Consider the following 16,438-nt stretch of genomic DNA (forward strand, 5'->3'; position numbering starts at 1 on the left):
TTGGAGCCTCTGGGACAGGTTGGGGACTCTACTACTACTACCCACTTCTTAGTTGTAGGGTGGTTATTTGGGGATTTTTTTTAAATGTTTACTTCTGTTAAAAGAGAACTGTGAGAACATAGGGTGTCGCTTTGGGAGACATGTTGGTGAAAACTCTCTTTCGGGGGCCCTGCCCCACTGGGACCTAGTCTGGAACTGGAGGAATGATTGTTACCTTCTGCAGCATCCATGGGTGTTGCATCTAAATTGGGGACAGATATATTTTTGTTGCTGCCCAGGAGAAATTGTTTTGCCCCTATCCATCCTGTGGTGAGGAATTGTTGGATCTCATTGCTACTAAAGGGGTCCTCCCTCTGGGGTCCTGAAAGAAAGTAAAGAGCCATGAAAATTCCTACTAACTGTAAGATCAATGGTAAGAATCTTGAGGACCCCCATCAGGAGTCTTCAGCCCCTGGGGAGAGAGAGACAGTGACTGTTTTTGCTAAAACTACCAGTTGGAAAGGGTTTTTTCTCCTTAATACAACAAGAAATACTCTGCCCACTTTGAATTTCACTCATCCAAGCCATGGAGGCTGGAAGTTCCCATTTGTTTGGTATTTGAACATGGACAAACGTTATCTGTAGCGGCTGAGTTCTTACAGATCCACCAAAGCACCCAGTCCATTTCCAAACCCTGGCCTCAGAGCTTCAGTGGTAGATGATAGTTTGTTGGTCATATTCTGGCAAAATCTGTCAGAGTCATTAAAGGATGAGCTAGCTGGATGGGATCCCTCCCGCCCCAAGGACCTGGAGGAGATCATCAGAGTGACCATCCATCTAGCTCTTTGTCTCCAGGAAAGGGCTAGGGAATGGAGTCAAGCTCAATGTCCCATATATTTAGCCCCTCAATTTCAATGGCCCTGGACTCCTCCCAGACCTCTGCTGATGCATGAGACTCCTGAGGAGCCTCTACTGGTCAATTGCATTTGCTTGTCTCCAGAGGAACATCAGCAGAGGAGGTGCTTAAATTTATACTTATACTATGCTGGCTCCAGGAATTATACTGGCCAGTGTCACTTGAAGAGGTAAAACTCCCATGTCTAGGGATGGAGGGAGAGGCCAACCTAGGTTGACACTATATCTCTCCCCAACTCTTCCTACCAGTAAGTATTATCCTGGAAATAGCCAAGCTACCTTTTCAAGCCTTTCTAGATACTGGGGCTGCCAGAAATTTCATCAATGAAGCTATCGTCCAGAAATATCTGATTCCTATTGAGTCCCTAGCCACTACTCCATTTCTGGAGGACCCCTGCCTGATCAAGAGAAATGATTCACCATTCCACTCTGCATGCGGATGGGCCTCTCAATCAAGAAACCATTCTGTTCTATGTACTCCCCAGATTAGTGAATGCAATAATTATTGGCCTCCCTTGGCTAATCCGCCACCAACCTCATATTGATTGATCAACCCTGCAGTTAGCTAGCTGGGTTCCCACTTGTCATGACCAATGCCTTTTCCTGGTTTGGCCCCCTACACTGGGCCCAAGGCATGCTTGGTCGATGTGCCCAGCCTGCCTCCACAGTATGTGGAATTTGCAGATGTCTTCTGTTTCACTCATGTGGATTTATTACCTCCTGATAGGATTTATGACTGCGTGATAGAATTACTGCCAGGGACAACACTCCCCGGGGCCGAGTTTATCCCTTCTCCAAGCCTGAGACAGCTGCCATGTCACAATACATACAGGATAATCTGGCAAGTGTTTCATCAGACCATCCTTGTCTCCCACTGATGCCAGATTTTTCTTCTTTGCCAAAAAAATGGTCTCTCTGCCCATGTATTGATTACTTTGAGCTGAACAAGATCATTAAGAAAAACCTGTACCCTATACCCCTGATTATTGAATTGTATAGCAGGCTGAGAGAGATACAAGTGTTTACAAAATTGTATCTGTAGGGTGCATACAACCTAATTCGTATCAGGGAAAGTGATGAATGGAAGACTGCTTTGAAAAGACAAGACGGGCATTACAAATACTGGTTATGCCATTCAGCGTGTGTAATGCACCTGCAGTCTTCCAGATTTATTTATTTATTTATCAATGTTTCTATACCATCGTTCAGACATGCCATCACAACGGTTTACATTTTTTAAAGAGATACATACTTTTTTAGAAATACATATTGAAATATAATACAATGGTAATGATATAGTATAAGGTAATGCATATATGAGGAGGAGGAGACAAAGTGGATGGAAGGAGTAAGAATGGTTTGAAATATAGAAACATATAGAAATATAGAAACAGATGTTGGTAAACATGATATTTTGAGATCTGCTTAAGTTCCACATTATTGTCTATCTAGTCGATATAATCATCTACTGAGTCGATATAATCATTTACTGTAAGACCATGGAAAACCCCTCTCTCGTGTCAGACAATTACTGCAATGCCTCCAACATCAGCTTTATGCTAAACAAGAAAAATGTTCCTTTGAGCAGAAGGAACTTCCCTTTCTGGGGTACATTATCTCATCAACAGGTCTCTGCATGGACCCATAAAAACTAAGCACTATTCTACACTGGCCTCGCCCAGTACAAGTCAAGGCACTTCAGCGGTACTTTGGGTTTTCCAACTATTACCGCCAATGTGTTCATGACTACTCCTCACTGGTGGCAACCCTCATGGCCCTCATCAAGAAGGGAGCAGATCCCTCAGTTAGGAATGAAGAAGGCATCCAAGCCTTCAGCCTTCTTAAATAAGAATTAACTCACAATCCCTGTTAGTGGAACCCAGACCCGTCCAGGTCCTTTATAATACAGGTCAATGCCTTCAAAGTTGGGGTGGCAGCCATTCTATTACAACATGATCCCCATGGTGTTTTGTCACCTGTGCTTTCTTTCAAAAAAATTCTCCTCAGTAGAAAGAAATTACAGCATCAGGGATCACAAGCTATTAGGAATTAAACTGGCCGTCAAAGAATGGCACTACTTGCTGGAAGGGGCCTGGTACTCCGTAACCATTTATACCAACCATAAGAATCTGGAGTATCTGGCACAAGTCCAATGTTTGAATTCCCACCAGGCCCATTGGTCCCTATTTTTTAACTGGTTCCATTTTGAGCTATACTATCAATGGGCGGAAACAAATCAATGTGCTGATGCTCTATTTCTCTCTTTTGAAGTGGATAACCTTCCGGAAATTCCAAGGTCTGTTATTGATCCTGCCAATATCCACCTGACTCCTGCTGTAACTGTTTCTCCTGAGAAGACTGTGGTCCCACTTCGCCTCAGGGAATAGATGCTGAAATAGGCCCATGACTCGCGTATTGTGGGTCACCATGGGCTCTCAAATTATTCACTCACTAATACCGGTGGCCTCAAGTGCAGCAAGACATGAAACGCTATGTAGAATTTTGTCCTACTGTGCCACGAACAGGGCTCTGGGGCCTACTTCAGCTTCTGACTGCCCCAAGGGACCTTGGTCCCACCTCACCTCAGATTTCATCACCAACCTTCCGCCATCGGCAGGCAATACTACCATCTGGGTGATCGCTGACATGTTTTCAAAAAGGCACACTATGTTCCTCTCCCAGGACTGCCATCAACACCTGAATTAGTCAACTGTTCAGCATGTCTTTCGCCTTCACAGCCTCACTACCCATATTGTATCTGACCATGGATTTTACTTCACTGCATGGTATTGGCAGGGGCTGTACAGGAAATTATGGATCATTATAAATTTTTCTTCTGCATACCATCCACAGATGAATGGCCAAACTGAAAGGACTGACCAATCTCTGAAAACCATTTTATGATCCTAAGTCAACCAGCAACAAGATATATGGGCCTCTCTCCTCCCATGAGCCATAATAATCATGCTAACAAATCTACCTATTCATTCCCCTTCTTCCTAATTTATGGATGACATCCTCGGATTCCGATGCCCCTTGCTACCACCATGGAATGTCCGGTTGCCAAGGTCAAGGGACAAGAGTTACTATATCTTTGGCCCTCTACCCATCAAATTGACAAACTAAAGAGTAGTAAATCACCTGGACTGGATGGTATGCATCCTAGGGTACTGAAGGAACTAAAAAATGAAATTTCTGATCTATTAGTTAAAATTTGTAACCTATCATTAAAATCATCTGTTGTACCTGAAGACTGGAGAGTTGCCAATGTAACCCCAATATTTAAAAAGGGCTCCAGGGGTGATCCGGGAAACTATATGCCAGTGAGCCTGACTTCAGTGCCAGGAAAAATAGTGGAAACTATTCTAAAGATCAAAATCGTAGAGCATATGAAAAGACATGGTTTAATGGAACACACTCAACATGGATTTACTTATGGGAAGTCTTGCCTAACAAATCTGCTTCATTTTTTGAAGGGGTTAATAAACATGTGGATAAAGGTGAACCAGTAGATGTAGTGTATTTGGATTTCAGAAGGCATTTGACAAAGTCCCTCATGAGAGGCTTCTAAGAAAACTAAAAACATGGGATAGGAGGTGATGTCCTATTATGGATTACAAACTGGTTAAAATTCAGGAAACAGAGAGTAGGATTAAATGGTCAATTTTCTCAATGGAAAAGGGTAAACAGTGGAGTGCCTCAGGGATCTGTACTTGGACCAGTGTTTTTCAATATATTTATAAATGATCTGGAAAGGAATATGACGAGTGAGGTTATCAAATTTGCAGATGATACAAAATTATTCAGAGTAGTTAAATCACAGGAGGATTGTGATACATTACAGGAGGACCTTCCAAGACTGGAAGATTGGGCATCCAAATGGCAGATGAAATTTAATGTGGACAAGTGCAAGGTGTTGCATATAGGGAAAAATAACCCTTGCTGTAGTTATACGATATTAGGTTCCATATTAGGAGCTACCACTCAGGAAAAAGTTCTAGGCATCATAGTGGATAATACTTTGAAATCATCGGTTCAGTGTGCTGCAGCAGTCAAAAAAGCAAACAAAATGTTAGAAATTATTAGGAAGGGAATGGTTAATAAAACAGAAAATGTCATAACGCCTCTGTATTGCTCCATGGTGAGACCGCACCTTGAATACTGTGTACAGTTCTGGTCTCCACATCTCAAAAAAGATATAGTTGTGATGGAGAAAGTACAGAGAAGGGCAACCAAAATGATAAAGGGGATGGAACAGCTCCCCCATGAGGAAAGGCTGAAGAAGTTGGGGCTGTTCAGCTTGGAGAAGAGATGGCTGAGAGGTATATGATAGAGGACTTTAAGATCATGAGAGGTCTTGAACAAGTAGATGTGAATTGGTTATTTACACTTTCAGATAACAGAAGGACCAGGGGGCATTCTATGAAATTAGCAAGTAGCACATTTAAGACTAATCGGAGAAAATTCTTTTTCACTCAACACACAGTAAAGCACTGGAATTTGTTGCCAGAGGATGTGGTTAGTGCAGTTAGTGTAGCTGGATTAAAAAAAGGTTTATATAAGTTCCTGGAGGAGCAGTCCATTAACTGTATTCATCGAGTTTACTTAGCTAATAGCCACTGCTATTAATTGCATCAGTAGCATGGGATCTTCTTGGTGTTTGGGTACTTGCCAAGTTCTTGTGACCTGGTTTGGCCTCTGTTGGAAACAGGATGCTGGGCTTGATGGACCCTTGGTCTGACATAGCATGGCAATTTCTTATGTTCTTATGTTTTTATGTTCTTAAATCCTAGAGCAGATAGCTACACACTCCAAAATGGAGGTGTATAAGAAGCACAGGCTTACCCTTTGACTTCAATCAGGAGATTTAGCCACTCCCTCAAATTAAATGCCTCATTTCATTGGGCTTTCCCACTTGTTTGCACATTCACAATGTGCTTCACATGTCTCTGCTTAAGCCTGCTGTTCTTTAGTGGCTCTCTAGACCAGCGCTTCTCAACTGGTGTGTCGCGACACACCAGTGTGTCACCAAACACTGGCAGGTGTGTCGCGTCTTCTGGTGTCCCACTGCCCCGTTGTACTTTCCTTTTCACTTTTTTCCAGCCCCCACGGGCCAATTGGAAGCCTCTTTTCTTCCTACTCCCACTGCCCAATGGGACAACTCCTTCATTCTGCCTGCCCCCGCACAGGGCAATCGGAAGCATCCTCCCTTCAACCTGCCAGTGGGAGTAGGAAGAAGGGAGGAAGCCTTTGATTGGCCAGTGAGGCAGGCATCGCCTAGCCCGGGGGTGGGGTGGGAGGAATAGCAGTTTCGATCTCCGATGAAGCAAGGCCACCATGAGAGCCTATTCCCTTGGTGGTGAAGAGGAAAACCCGACCCCGATGAAGCAAGGCTGCACAGGAGCCTATTCCCATGGCGGTGAAGAGGAAAACCCGACTCCGACCAAGCAAGGCCGCCACGGGACTATGGTGGTGAAGAGGAAACCCACCTCAACCAAGGCCACAACAGGAGCCAATCCAAGTGGCGGCGAAGAGGGAACCCAATCGAGGCCACCATGGGAGCCCATTCCCATGGCAGCAAAAAAATAAGGCCCGCTGGAGTAACGCTGTGACAGAACTGGAGCCCATCCCTGCAGTGAAGGAAGAAGAAGTTTTTGGTGAGAGTTTGTGTGTGTGGGGTCTGAATGGGTGCCTTGGTGTGAGTTGGTGTGTCTGTGTGTGAATGAGTGCCTGCGTGAGAGTTTATGTGTGTTGGTATGAATGAGTGCCTGGGTGAGAGCTTGTGTCTATGGAAGTGAATGGGTGCTTGGGTGAGAGTTTGTGTGTGTGTGGGTGTGAATGGAAGCCTGGAAAAGAGCTGCTGTGAATGGATGCTTGGGTGAGAGCTTGTGTGTGTGGGTATGAATGGAAGCCTGGGTGAGAGCTTGTGTCTGAGGGTGTGAATGGGTGCCTGGGTGAGAGCTTGTGTGTGGGTGTGAAAGGAAGCATGGGTGAGAGCTGGTGTGAATGGGTGCTTGGGTGAAAGCTTGTGTCTGAGGGTGTGAATGGGTGCCAGGGTGAGAACTGGTGTGAATGGGTGCTTGGGTGAGAGCTTGTGTGTGTGGGTGTGAATGGATACATGGGTGAGAGCTTGTGTCTGTGGAAGTGAATGGGTGCTTGGGTGAGAGTTTGTGTGTGTGTTGGTGTGAATAGAAGCCTGGGTGAGAGCTGGTGTGAATGGGTGCTTGGGTGAGAGCTTGTGTTTGTGGGTGTGAATGGAAGCCTGGGTGAGAGCTTGAGTCTGAGGATTTGAATGGGTGCCTGGGTGAGAGCTTGTGTGTGTGGGTGTGAATGGAAGCCTGGGTGAGAGCTTGTGTCTGAGGGTATGAATGGGTGCCTGGGTGAGAGCTTGTATCTGTGGGTGTGAATGAATGGATGCATGGGTGAGAGCTTGTGTGTGTGGTGGGGTGCCTGGGTGAGAGCTTGTGTGTGTGGGTGTGAATGGAAGCCTGGGTGAGAGCTGGTGTGAATGGTTGCTTGGGTGCGAGCTTGCGTGTGTGGGTGTGAATGGAAGCCTGGATGAAAGCTGGTGTGAATGGGTGCGAGAGCATTTGTGTGTGATTGAGAGCTTGTATATAAGAGACCATGAGTGTGATTGAGAGAGAGACTGGTCAGGGAGGTGATGTGTTTCTGTGTGAGAGAGAGAAACTGTGTGTGTGTGAAAGTGACTGGTTGTGGGCACTAAGGAAGAGGACTGTGAGGACAGAGCTTTAGCAGCCCTTGCTGCTTCTGGTGAGTGCTATTGGCCTGGAAGGGAAAGGAGTAGGAGAGTTGAGGTGGCTTTTTAAATTTATTGCTCTTGATTGACTGCAATTTTAATTGTTGGGTATTATGCGATGTCTGCTGTTTTGAAATATTTTATTGATATTTGGACATGTTTAAATAATTTTTATCAGTTTTTAATTGTTGGATATAATTCTGTTCAGCAACTGTTTTGTAACATTTTTAGTATAGCTTTACAGTTATTTCTGTGTGGGGGTCTATAGCAGCTTGGCTTATTCTGTTTTCCCAATAGGAAATGTATTAGTGTTTAGGGCCTGGTTTAATAGTTGTATTTCTTAGATAGGGTTGTTACTGTAGTGTTGAGTGTGTTCCATAATATAGGTGTAACTTTGTGCGGGTTAGTTTGTATGCATTATTGCAAATCCTGAGAGTCTGTTAGGTGCTATATTTCTCTTTCCATTTCTCCAGGTTCGCACTGCATGCAGAGTGGCTTTTTTGGTTTTCCATTCCAGTTTCTGTCTCCATATTTATAATTTGTGGTTTTTCTGTACTTGGTGAAGGGTGTGTGACTGAGGTGAGGTATTTTACTAGCATGTAGGCATTTGTATCAATCTTATTTGTTGTGTTTTCTCAATAGGATATGCATTAGTGGTAAATTACTGTCTTTTCATAAGGAAGGCTATTGTGCGTAGTAGTAAAAGGAGTTTGTTTTGCTTTTACTGGGAAGTCATCAGAACCAGAATATCTTTTTTGTATGGCGAGTTGTACAGGGTAATGCCCTAGATCTGCTCTGCACTTATTGCTGGGGGTTGACGGAATTCCTGTGGATGCATAGTGCATGTTTACATTTAGCCCTGTGATAGTCACATGTTCAGTGTGTCACGCATGTGAGAACCATCTGTCAGGTGTGTCCCGGCCAAAAAAAGGTTGAGAACCACTGCTCTAGACTGCTGCCCCGACCAGAGAAGATTCCTATAGAAGAAGAGATACAATATGAACTTGTGGAAATCATGGACTCAAGAAGAGTCTGTAACAAGCGGCAGTATCTTGTTGTTTGGAAGTGGTATGGTGTGGAAGAAAATTCATGGAAACCAGCTTCTCATCTTCAAGCCCCCCCCCCCCGCCCCCCTGCTCCAATGAAATGCAGACCCAAGAAATTAGGGAGGCAACTTTGGAGAGAGGGTACTGTTAGTCTGTGGTGGTCTTCCCCAACCAACCTACATTGGATGCCCTCAGCCCTGGGAAGCTGCCATCACATGCCATCATGCTGCACTGGAAGGAGCCAGCAGATGAGCACCTAGGTGCATGCCCTGTATGCACTTGTTATGCACGCTGTGGTGGGAATCCCCAGTGGCCATGTATGATGATGTCTCTCGCCATCCCCTACTTAAAGGCAAACTTGACCGGAGTTCCCTGTTTTGGCATTAGGTCTCCTGGGAAGATTGCTCCTCAGGTGTATTGTTCTTGTTCCTTCTCCTGACTCTGCTCTGTTTGTTCTGCTCCTTCTGCCTGTGACTCCACTCATCCTTGGACCTCCCTATTTCACCCACTGTCCATCTGGGATCTTTCTCCTCATGACTTTGCTTCTGGCTTTCAATCTTGGACCAGCTCTAGATTCTGCTTGCTTACCACTTGCCCTGCCCTTGGGCCGCTTCCTAGACTCTTCCGCTTGCTGCCTGCCTCGACTAGTGCCTGGACCTGGGCTTCCTCTCTGTCTAACTCCTGACAGATGTCCACACCAAGGGCTCAACCTCTGGGAAAAATGGTTGGTATAGGTGAAGTATCCATTGGTCCCTTCATGGTCTTCTGCCTGTGGTCAAGCTCACCACATGGGCCCACCCATGCAGCACATTTCCTTGCCTCACCAGACAGGGGGGCCACATCATCATCAGTCAGTCTGAAAGTGCTTCTAGAGTGGCCAGATGGGCATTATTTCCCTAACACTTATTCTTGGGATAAGCAGCTTGGAATCTATCTACTCCTTGAGATCCTGCCAGGTACTTATGACCTGGCTTGGCCACTGTTGGAAACAGGATACTGGGCTTGATGGACATTTGGTGTGACCCAGTACAGCAGGTTCTTACATTGTTATGTTCTAATCAACAGGGGGCATTGATGAGCATCTTACATGGAAGCAGCTTGAGATACTAGCTCCTGAGATTCTAAAATCAACATCAGTTCTCCAACTGTTAATTTTCATTGAATTTGAATTAAAAGTGACTCTTGCTTTTCTACTTATGGCACAAGATATAAAGCCCTACAATGTATTGTGTGCAGAGAAAATGTATCATTATATGCAACAGACCCCCAAACACTAAACACATTTTTTGAGGGATCATCAAGTTATGTGGGATCATTACTTGTAAGAGTAGCGGGAAAATGTAACCAGAAATCTGGCATCATTCTGATCCCTTAGTTTTTAATTTTATCATTGCAATACAATGCACAAATGTTTTTAAGTGAGTTAAAAAAATGAGTATTTAATTTTGACTCAGTAAGGAGTTAGCTCCAAAGCTTTAAGTCTTATATACTGGTTTCTTACAAGTGGGCTCTATGAAAGGTTCTTTTAGTGAAGTTCAAGTCATTGTGTTGGAAAAGCTGGATGGATATCTTATAAATGTGTAGAATTATTGTCCAGTTTTACTTATCAATGTTGACTATAACATATTTGCAAAGATCCCGGTGAAGAGAATGGCGAGGGTGAGCAGTTCAGAGTTACAAAGAGATCTGAAGGGCTTTCTACCTGGGGGGGGGGATCAACCTCTGATAATATGAGGTTGTTCTGTGATGTTCTATCTATTTCCAACAATCTAGAGGATTCCATGCTGGCTCTATTATTGGTTACAAGCAAGACCTTTGATAGGGTGGAGCAAGAGTACTTTATTTTCTGGTTTGGAAAGGTTTGGCTTTGGGTCTAATTTTATATTCATCCTCTATGGCTAGGTTCTACATTAATGGTCTGAGTTCAGACCTGATTTCTTTACAAAGGGAAACAAGGCAAGGTTGTCCCCTTTCTCCCCTACTTTTTAATTTAGCCTTAGAAACCCTTGCCATTGCTATTAGTTCAGTGAAGGAGATTATGGGGATCAGGTTTAAACAGATTGAATCCAAGTTTTTTTACATTCTCTTCCCACTTTGTTTGAGATTGTTGGTAAGCTTTCTACAATTTGTGGTTACAAAGTGAATTGGGAGAAATCTAACATTATGCCATTTAATAAATTTGTTACAAATATTGTAAGCATGAACTTGATTTAGCTGTCAGGAATTGTGCTGCTGTGGGTTGTGAAAGGATGTGAGATTCTGAGCTGCAATTTTCATCACCCTGATTGATATAAGGTACTTATTGTGTAATCTGTCTTTTCTTGGGGGGTGGGTGGTTATCTTCCTGTTGGTTTGTTGTATTTTATGTGTTGATTATATTGCTTCAAATATTCAATAAACGGTTTTGAACAGAAACACTTACTAATCCGGAATAGAACATTGCCTTTTTGTTCAATTTCACTTAATACTACTTAAATGCATATATGTCATTTTGGTCACATAAACAAATCTTTCAACACAGCCTACATGGGTACCTTGTGTTTGCAATTTATGACTTGCAAGGGCTGGAATCTAAATGTGTACTTCTGAAGTCAGGCACCCTGCTGAAAATATAACTTCCTCTTGCTATGTTTTATTATGTGAAGACAATATATTTAAATTGCTTTTGGTTCTAAAGTTTTATGTTTAGTTCCTCTTCTTTTATTCACCATTCCCTTCCTAATAATTCCTAATGTTCTGTTTGCTTTTTTGATCTCTACAGCACACTGAGCCAACAATTTAAATGTATTATCCATTATGATGCCTAGATCTCTTTCCTGGGTGGAACTCCTAATGTGGAACCTAACATCGTGTAACCACAACAAGGATTATTTTTCCCTATATGCAATACCTTGCACATATCCACATTACATTTCTTCTACCACTTGGATGCCAAATCTTCCAGTCTCACAAGGTCCTCCTGCAATTTATCACAATCCTCTTGAGATTTAACTACTCTGAAAAATTTTGTGTCATCTGCAAATTTAAGCACCTTACTCATCGTGCCCCTTTCCAGATCATTTATAAATATACAAGCTGTTAAGCCCGTTAAAACGGGCTACATTAAATTTTTTTTCCAGTCCATTTTCGAACACAGCACCCTTCTACACTTTTTCTCCCTCACTCCCCCTTCCCCTCGTTCACTTAACCCCTTCCCTCCACTCAGTCTTACTCACCCTCTGTCTCCCACTGCCTCCCTCCCCTCACTCTCACCTCCCTCCCTTCCTCAGTCACTCCCCACCTCTCTCAATCCCATCCCCTTCCCTCAGCCCCTCCACCCTTTTTCTCTGCTCCACAACTTCTTACCCTACCACTTACTCACATCCCCTGCGCTCACTCCCCTCATTCTCTCCCCCCCTCATTCTCCCCTCTCCCTCACTCTCCCCCCCCCACCCTCATCGCCCTCCCACCACTCTCTCCTCCCTCCCACCCACACACACTCTCCCTCCAACCCATCATCCTCCCCCCACCCACCCACCCCCACTCCCTCTCACCCTCCCTCCCTCCTCCTCCATCTCTCCTCCCTCCCTCCCTCTCACTCTCTCCTTCCTCGCTACTGGCCGCCGCTCCTCGACGCCGCCGCTGCCACTCGATGCCGCCGCTGCTGCTCCTCGTCACCCGCCGCCGCCGCTACCGCTCGACGCCGCCCGACGCCGCCATGTTGATATCCAGCTGACGCTCACTGAGACCGACATGCTTGCCCACACATGCGCAGTAGAGCTGCTCTCTACTACGCATTTGCAGCACGTCAGTCAAGCTTCGTTTATTAGGTTGATTATAATACACTGGTCCTAGTAAAAATCCCTGAGACACTCCACTGTTTACCTTTTTCCACTGTGAAATATACCATTTAAACATATTCTCTGTTTCCTTTTAACCAGTTTGCAACCCACAAAAGGATATTGCTTCCTATCCCATGACTTTTTAGTTTTCTTAGAAGTCTCTCATGCGGGACTTTGTCGAGCACCTTCTGAAAATCCAAATACACCACATCTACTGGTTCACCTTTGTCCACATGTTTATTCACCATAAAAATGTAGGAGATTTGTGATGTAAGACATCCCTTGTGTAAATCCATGCTGGCTGTGTCCCATTATACCATGTATATCTAAATGTTCTGTGATTTTATTCTTTATAACAGTTTCCATTAGAGATGTGAATCGTGTGATCGATCGTCTTAACAATCGATTTCGGCTGGGAGGGGGAGGGAATCGGATCGTCGCAGTTTGGGTTTTTTAAATATCGTGTAAATCGTGTAAATCGAAAACCGGCACACTAAAACATCCCTAAAACCCCCCCCGACCCTTTAAAATAAATCTCCCCACCCTCCCCGAACCCCCCAAAATGCCCTAAATTACCTGGGGTCCAGTGGGGGGGTGGGCGGGAAAACCGGCACACTAAAACAACCCTAAAACCCACCCCGACCCTTTAAAATAAATCCCCCACCCTCCCGAACCCCCCCCAAAATGCCTTAAATTACCTGGGGTTCAGAGGAAGGGTCCCGGCTGTGATCTTTTACTCTCGGACCTCAGACCTCCGTGCGTTTGTAGAAACAAATGGCGCCGGCGCTACCTTTGACCTGTCATATGACAGGTCAAAGGTAGCGCCGGCGCCATTTTGCGCAAAATGGCGCCGGCCATTTGGCAACACGATTCGACTGCAGGAGGTCGTTCCGGACCCCCGCTGGACTTTTGGCAAGTCTTGTGGGGGTCAGGAGGCCCCCCCAAGCTGGCCAAAAGTCCCTGGGGGTCCAGCGGGGGTCCGGGAGCGATCTCCTACCGCAAATCGTTTTTCCATACGGAAAAACGATTCGACTGCAGGAGGTCGTTCTGGACCCCCGCTGGACTTTTGGTAAGTCTTGTGGGGGTCAGGAGGCCCCCCCAAGCTGGCCAAAAGTCCCTGGGGGTCCAGCGGGGGTCCGGGAGCGATCTCCTACGCTCCTGACGTCGGGGGACAAAAAAACAAAATGGCGCTGGCCTGTCATATGACAGGTCAAATGTAGCGCCAGCGCCATTTTGTTTCTACAACGCACGGAGGTCCGAGGTCCGAGAGTAAAAGATCACACCGGGACCCTTCCTCTGGACCCCAGGTAATTTAAGGCATTTGGGGGGGGGTTCGGGAGGGTGGGGGATTTATTTTAAAGGGTCGGGGTTGGTTTTAGGGTTGTTTTTGTGTGCTGGTTTTCCCGCCCTCCCCCTTCCCCCGATTTACGATTTTTTGACGTTAAATCGAGGGAATTGTTATTGTATCGCGGCTCTAACGATTTTTGATGATTTAAAATATATCGGATGATATTTTAAATCGTCAAAAAACGATTCACATCCCTAGTTTCCATGATTTTTCCTGGCACTGAAGTCAGGCTCACTGGACTATAGCTTTCCACATCTTCCCTGGAGCCCTTTTTAAATATAGGGAATACATTGGCCACCCTCTAGTCTTCATGTACAATGGATGATTTATAGATAGTTTACACATTTTTACTAATAGGTCAGAAATTTCATTTTTTTATTCTTTTAGAATCCTGGTGTGTATACCTTCTGGTCTAGGTGATTTGCTATTCTTCAGTTTGTCAATCTGGCCTACTACATCTTCCAGGTTCACCATAATTTGGTTCAGTTAATTTCTTTCTCCTCTTTCCATGGGTAGGAAGAATGAATAAAAACTTCTTCCTAAACAAAAATCACATGGAACAAATAACTGCATCACTAGACATGTTATGTTATTTTTGACTTGTAGACCACCTCCCTTAAATGAAAGTTCAACCCCAAACAATTTACAATAAAAGTATAATACAATTACAATAATCCAATAAAACTTAAGAAATGTTAATTAAATACATCAACAAAATACATGACACATCGATAGAGTACAAGAATATAGCAATAGTCCAGAAACAGACCCAGACCATGTAATGATTACAGTGCATATTCAATCTAGCATTCAAATCCTACCAACCACAATCCTATGCAGCAGATTCTCAATAGAGTGCAATTATTTTCATTTTGAAATATTTCTGGGGTATGCAGGTCATGCTTTTGAATCACATAATAATCTGTTTGGATTTTTCTTCCACTTTTCACCAAAAGAAGGATCACCTCATGGGGTGCAAGACCTGGCAACAAATTTCCCATGCCCAGATTGTATGAGCTCTTCCGAAGGATTGAGGAGGAAGAAATAAGGGGGCGGATTTTAAAAGGAGCGCGAATAGCCTACTTTTGTTTGCGCTCCAGGCGCAAACAAAAGTACGCTGGATTTTAGTAGATACGCGCGGAGCCGCGCGTATCTGCTAAAAACCTGGATCGGCGCGTGCAAGGCTATGGATTCTGTATAGCCGGCGCGCGCCGAGCTGCGCAGCCTACCCCCGTTCCCTCCAAGGCCGCTCCGAAATCGGAGCGGCCTTGGAGGGAATCCTCTAACGCCCTCCCCTCACCTTCCCCTCCTTTCCTCTACCTAACCCACCCGCCCGGCCCCTGTCTAAACCCCCCCCTTACCTTTGTCGGGGGATTTACGCCTCCCGGAGGGAGGCGTAAATCCCCGCGCGCCAGCAGGCCTCTTGCGCGCCGGGCCGCGACCTGGGGGCGGGTACGGAGGGCGTGGCCACGCCCCCGGACCGCCCCGGGCCGTAGCCACGCCCCCGTACCCGCCCCCAAAACGATGCCGACACACCCCCGAAACGCCGCGATGACCGGGCCCGCCCCCGACACGCCCCGACACGCCCCCTCGGAGAACCCCGGGACTTACGCGAGTCCCGGGGCTCTGCGCGCGCCGGTAGGCCTATGTAAAATAGGCTTCCCGGCGCGCAGGGCCCTGCTCGCCTAAATCCGCCCGGTTTTGGGCGGATTTAGGCGAGCAGGGCTCTGAAAATCCGCCCCAAGGGCTCAATTCTTCCTACAAATCTTTTTGGCTGCTTGAGGATAAAAGGTCTGATAGCAATTACCATAAAAGCAGATGTTTATGAGATATTTGACAGAAAGGAAAACATTTATGGTGGCCTGAAGAGATGTGCTAGGGCCATACAGGGGAAGTAGGACCAAAGACATTCCAGTATATCCTTCATTCCACTGACAAAAGTGCCTACAAACAAACACTTGTTCACTGAATAACACAAGGTGCTGTTTATTCATCCTCTAGCTAGACTGATCAAACCTTATAATTCAGTTCATGCTCTCTGTTCAGGAAATCAATGCCTGTTAGCACTGCTTAGTGTAAAAAAGTGCCATAGTCAAGAAATTAGGAAAAGAACATTTTCACAAAATGTTCTAGTTCTTTGGAAAGTGCTAGATGTTGACCTCAGATTGCAAGACTTCAAAACATTTAGGAAGAAACTTAAATCATATATGTTTGCTCATGCTTATTTACCTACTTGCTTTCATGATTTGAGAATGTTTTTATTTTTGGTCTATCTAACATTTTTATATGTTTTATATGTTTTGATTATTGTTTAAGCTGTATTATCTAACTGTGAGTATGCATATTTAAAACTGCTGTATATGTATATTGTAAACCACACTGTTCTTTTTTGGAAGTTGCGGAAAGAGAATAGCCACTGCCATTAGCAATGGTTACATGGAATAGATTTGGTTTTTGGGTACTTGCCAGGTTCTTATGGCCTGGGTTGGCCACTGTTGGAAGCGGGATGCTGGGCTTGATGGACCCTTGGTCTGACCCAGTATGGCATTTTCTTATGTTCTTATGTTCTAAG

This window comes from Rhinatrema bivittatum, chromosome 2 (assembly GCF_901001135.1).
Source record: "Rhinatrema bivittatum chromosome 2, aRhiBiv1.1, whole genome shotgun sequence".
NCBI classification, from domain to species: domain Eukaryota; kingdom Metazoa; phylum Chordata; class Amphibia; order Gymnophiona; family Rhinatrematidae; genus Rhinatrema; species Rhinatrema bivittatum.